Source organism: Garra rufa, chromosome 20, assembly GCF_049309525.1.
Source record: "Garra rufa chromosome 20, GarRuf1.0, whole genome shotgun sequence".
Lineage (NCBI taxonomy): Eukaryota > Metazoa > Chordata > Actinopteri > Cypriniformes > Cyprinidae > Garra > Garra rufa.
In genome coordinates this window covers 27,186,847-27,192,846 of record NC_133380.1, presented here as the reverse complement: position 1 = coordinate 27,192,846, position 6,000 = coordinate 27,186,847, and positions in this window count along the sequence as shown.

The following is a 6,000-nucleotide window of genomic DNA, read 5'->3' as shown; positions in this document are numbered from 1 at the left end:
TTCACCTGATCCTACTGTTGACACACCTGACCCTGTTCTACCTCCATCTGTCTTCCTAGCGCCTATCCAATGGCAACTCGATGAAGACATCCAGACCGCCACCTTCGAGGAACCTGAACTTCCTCCAGGCCGTACCTATGTCCCTAACAATCATCGGCTTCCGTTACTGGATAGTATGCACACGTCCCCTGGCTCAGGACACCCTGGCAGTAGGCGATCCCTCTCGCTCCTTCAACAGAAATATTGGTGGCCCAACATGACCAGGGACGTGGATCGGTACGTCCGGGGGTGCTCGGTCTGCGCCATCAACACCACACCTCGTCGCTTACCTGAAGGGAAACTCCAACCATTGCCCATTCCCCGCCGACCCTGGGCCCACCTGGGAGTAGATTTTGCCACGGATCTACCTCCCTCTCAAGGGTACACAACAATTCTTGTGGTTGTTGATCGTTTCTCAAAAGCCTGTAAACTAATTCCTCTCAAAGGCCTTCCCACTGCTCTAGAAACAGCCGAAGCACTGTTCCATAATGTGTTACGGAACTTCGGGCTTCCTGAGGACATCGTATCCGACAGAGGGCCTCAGTTCATTTCCAGGGTCTGGCGGGCGTTCTTCCAACTGCTGGGCACCACAGTCAGCTTATCATCTGGATACCACCCTCAAACGAACGGGCAGACCGAGCGGAAGATACAGGAGATCTCCCGGTACCTTCGGACGTACTGCTCCCAACATCAGGACACCTGGAGCCAGTATCTACCGTGGGCTGAGTATGCACAAAATTCCCTTCGTCAGACATCTACTGGTTTAACCCCGTTTCAATGTGTCCTAGGCTACCAACCTGCACTATTCCCATGGACCGGGGAACCCTCCGAAGTGCCTGCGGTAGATCACTGGTTCCGGGAGAGCGAGAGGGTGTGGGACTCAGCTCATGTCCATCTACAACGGGCAGTACGGAGGCACACGGAGTACGCCAATCGCCACAGGTTACCCAATCCTTTGTACCTTCCTGGAGACCAGGTATGGCTCTCTACCCGGGACATCCGCCTCCGTCTGCCCAGCAAGAAGCTGAGTCCCCGCTACATAGGGCCATTCACCATCCACTCACAGATAAATCCCGTCACCTACCGTCTGAACTTACCTCCACGCTATCGGATCTCTCCCACGTTTCACGTCTCTCTGCTTAAACGTCACACTGAACCTCTGTTCCCTTCCTCTGCAGAATCGGAACCACCTCCTCCTCCAGACCAACCTGAAATCCTCGGTGACAACATCTACCAGGTCCAAGAGATCCTAGACTCCCGGCGGCGGAACGGCCGACTCCAGTACCTCGTGGACTGGGAGGGGTTCGGACCCGAGGAGAGATCGTGGATACCCCGTGATGACATCTTGGATCCTGCTCTCCTCGAGGAGTTCCACCAACAGCACCCGGAACGCCCAGCTCCCCGAGGCCGAGGTCGTCCCCGTCGCCGCTCTTGGGTGCCAGGAGTCACCCGTGGAGGGGGGGGTGATGTCACACCCTCAGCACCTTCCCTCAGTCCCAATCACCGTGACCCATCACAAACCAGCCAATCCCCACTGCACCACGCCCGTGAACCATCACCAGAGTTCTAATCACCCACACCTGGAACTGCAATCACCACTCCCTTTATATACTCACCTCTGTCATTCACTCACCGGCTGGAATCAAAGTTACATGGACACCTCTCCGTGGATCTTCTCCTCCTTCTCTCGATTCTCCTGTGCTCTTCCAGGACTGCATCTGGGTGAACCTGTGAAACACATATTACCCACTTTAAGGGAAGTGACTGTTGCTCTTGTTGACGATTGCCTATGAACTTATGTTTACCTGTTTTGACTGTGTTTGAAGACTCGGATACCGAAGTCTATATTCACCTGTTTTCACCTGTTTGAAGTGTGCACGTCTGTTAATAAATACCTTGAAATATACCTACCCTCTCCTTGTGTGTGTGGACGTGACAATATGAATACTTTATTTAGCTTAACCCTCTGGTTGTGTTCGGGTCAAATTGACCCGAAAAAGATTTTCATTTTCCCAAAAATACTAGTTAATGTTATCGCCTTGGACTCAAATTTCCTGACTTTGTTCACACAGGGTATAAGTACTTCTCATAAAATTTTTAAAAAATTTATTTATTTTTTGTGGGTTTTATTTAACCTAGTCACACTCCTGGTGTTCCCGGTCAAAAATGACCGGACTCCAAACAATTGCTTATAAATCTCTTATTATGCTATATTATCGCTAAATATTGGATTCATTCTTTTTGTCAACTTGTTTTCTTTCATTTAGGACTGGTTTTGTGTTTCTATTTGCATCTGATTAATCGTAGGCCTCATTTATCTGAGAGTAGGTACCGTGTTTTTTGAGTGAAAATCATTTTTTATGAATAATTTTCACAATATTAAACCAAAAATTATAAAAATTTGCACAGTTTCTCACACTAGTGTGCCTTAATGTTTAATCAGGAAGTTTGCTTTTAAATGCTTTTATTTTGTACAAAATTGCAAAAAGTCACACTTGTGGTGTTCCCGGTCAAAAATGACCGGACTCCAAAGAATTGCTTATAAATCTCTAATTTTTCTATATTTTCACCAAATATTGGATTCATTCTTTTTGTCAACTTGTTTTCTTTCATTTAGGACTGGTTTTGTGTTTCTATTTGCATCCGATTAATCGTAGGCCTCATTTATCTGAGAGTAGGTACCATGTTTTCTGAGTGAAAAAAATCATTTTTTGTGAATAATTTTCACAATATGAAACAAAAAATTATAAAAATTTGCACTGTTTCTCACACTAATGTGCCCTAATGTTTAATCAGGAAGTTTGCTTTTAAATGCTTTTATTTTGTACAAAATTGCAAAAAGTCACACTTGTGGTGTTCCCGGTCAAAAATGACTGGACTCCAAAGAATTGCTTATAAATCTCTCATTTTTCTATATTATCACCAAATATTGGATTCATTCTTCATGTCAACTTGTTTTCTTTCATTTAGGACTGGTTCTGTGTTTCTATTTGCATCCGATTAATCGTAGGCCTCATTTATCTGAGAGTAGTTACCATGTTTTTTGAGTGAAAAAAGCATTTTTTATGAATAATTTTCACAAAAATAAACAAAATAATATGAAAATTTCCACTGTTTCTCACACTACTGTGCTTTTATGTTTAATCAGGAAGTTTGCTTTAAAAAGCTTTTATTTTGTACAAAATTGCACCAAGTCACATTTGTCAAAAATGTCCGGCCATTGAAAGTGAATGGGGGAGATCACAAAAACAGGACCTTTATTTGAAATGGTTTTATTTTCTAAAAAGGGGCACAAATTAACACTTATGCAGTTCCCTGTAAAATCTGACGATTGTGACACAAAAAAGAACACATTCAGATTATTTATATTATAACATTTTATGGAACAACAAACCAAAACTGTTATATTTCAGTTCCTGCAAACAGACACTGTCAAACTGAGACAATATCATGTAACAACAAATCTGACTATTGTGACAGAAAAAAAAACACATTAGCATTGCCATATAGAGAACCACTTCAACGAACACCTGGTTGTTGTTTGAACTCATGCATGCATTGACACTAGCATTATGTGTCTTGCAAATGGTATTTTTTTTTTAATTATTCACATGACTCTCAAATAAATTTTGCAAATGTTTGCTCTCCATTTGCAACAGACCATGGATGTTTTCACATCTTTTGGGGCACAAAATGTGCATCTCTTCATTTTCTCTCAAAACCTATTGTCATAATGTTTTAAATGTTCAGGAGCACAACATGCAACTGAACACTAATTGTGATTTTTTTGCCCCGATTTTCCACCGATTTACAGTCTGGAGAAACTGAGGATAGTTGCTGAAAGTCAGGGCAAATCTTCAGATTTGAGTCGATGGATTCCATAAAAAAATTGCGTAGTGTATGATGGTCACAGACTCCGAATTTTTAGCTTCAGACTTTGATTTCATCTAGCCGGAGGATAATCAAACATGTTTGATATTTTTAGCCCATTTGAGAACCTATACTGTTTTCATTTGTTATGCGACTCATAGCAAAAAGGCGCACGTTTCTGCATGAGTTTGTTGTGATCAGACTTCAAAGTCTGCTAGTGTATTATCCTTATGTAGTGTATGATGGCCAGTTTTCCTCTGTCACTGTTTACAAAGTTGGTAAGTGTATGATGCCTATTGTTTAAAAAAATCTGTTCAGATTTTAAAAGTCATGTAGTGTATTCCAGCCTTTATGCTCATTCTTTCCCATTCATTTTCAATGGGCGGCCATTTTTGGCAAGTGTGACTTTGTGGAATTTTGTACAAAATTAAAGCAATTAAAAGCAAACTTCTTGATTAAATATTAAAGCACACTAGTGTGAGAAACAGTGCAAATTTTCATATTTTTTCAACTCATATTGTGAAAATTATTCATAAAAAATTATTTTTTCACTCAAAAAATGATGTGCCTACTTTGAGAAAAATGAGGCTTACAGTTATTCAGATGCAAACAGAAACACAAAACCAGTCCTAAATGAAAGAAAACAAGTTGACAAAAAGATTGAATCCAATATTTGGTGATAATATAGCATAATGTGAGATTTATAAGCAATTGTTTGGAGTCCGGTCATTTTTGACCGGGAACACCACAAGTGTGACTTTTTGCAATTTTGTACAAAATAAAAGCATTTAAAAGCAAACTTCCTGATTAATCATTAAAGCACACTAGTGTGAGAAACTGTGCAAATTTTCATAATTTTTTATCTCATATTGTGAAAATTATTCATAAAAAATGCCTTTTTTTACTCACAAAATGAGGTGCCTACTTTCGGATAAATGAGGCCTACGATTAATCAGATGCAAATAGAAACACAAAACCAGTCCTAAATGAAAGAAAACAAGTAGACAAAAAGATTGAATCCAATATCTGGTGATAATATAGCATAATGAGTGATTTATAAGTAATTGTTTGGAGTCCGGTCATTTTTGACCGGGAACACCACAAGTGTGACTTTTTGCAATTTTGTACAAAATAAAAGCATTTAAAAGCAAACTTCCTGATTAATCATTAAAGCACACTAGTGTGAGAAACTGTGCAAATTTTTATAATTTTTTGTTTCATATTGTGAAAATATGAAAAAAAAGATTGAATCCAATATTTGTTGAAAATCTAGCATAATGTGAGATTTATAAGCAATTGTTTGGAGTCCGGTCATTTTTGACCGGGAACACCAGGAGTGTGATTGGGATCTGAACACAACCAGAGGGTTAATATTAATTAACATTAATAAATGCTATTTAATTATTGTTTATGTTAACTAATATAGTTAATGTTAACAAATGAAACTGGATGGCAAAATTTTATATATTGTGTGTATGTGTCTGTGTGTTGATTTTAAAGTTTAACCCTTTCTATTAAGTAAACTTTAAATCCAAACTGGCAGAGGGTTACTGTGAATGCATATGCCAACTGAGCACCGTTTTCCTAATTGATTCTTAGTTATGTAGCGCTTAAGAGTGATGTCTCATAACAGGAGTCACCAGCAAAGCAATATCCACAAACAAATTGTACAGATAGGTAACAATGACATTTAAGCAGAATTGGTGGACGTAAAGCAAGCAATAATAACATTTTGTTATCATAATGAATTACATTCTTATCATCATCATCAGAATATAGGGAAATGTATCATATTGGTTCACAGTTGGCATTATCTGAAGTCCTTGCAGGGGGTTAGGTTTATAGCAAACTCCTCCTACAGATTTAATGATATCAACATGAAATTTGGTCAGTCTAATATAAAGGCCTTAGAGATGTTAAATGTCGAAGATCTTGAGTTTTCGTTATAGGGTTATAGTGTTCGTGGCGGCCTGACAAAGTTTGATGTTTCACAATGGACATAGAAGTTGTTATAACTCAGCCATAAAATGTCCGATCTGCCTCAAACTTCACAGGTTTGGTAAGAATCCTGGCCTGAAGACACCTAAAGGC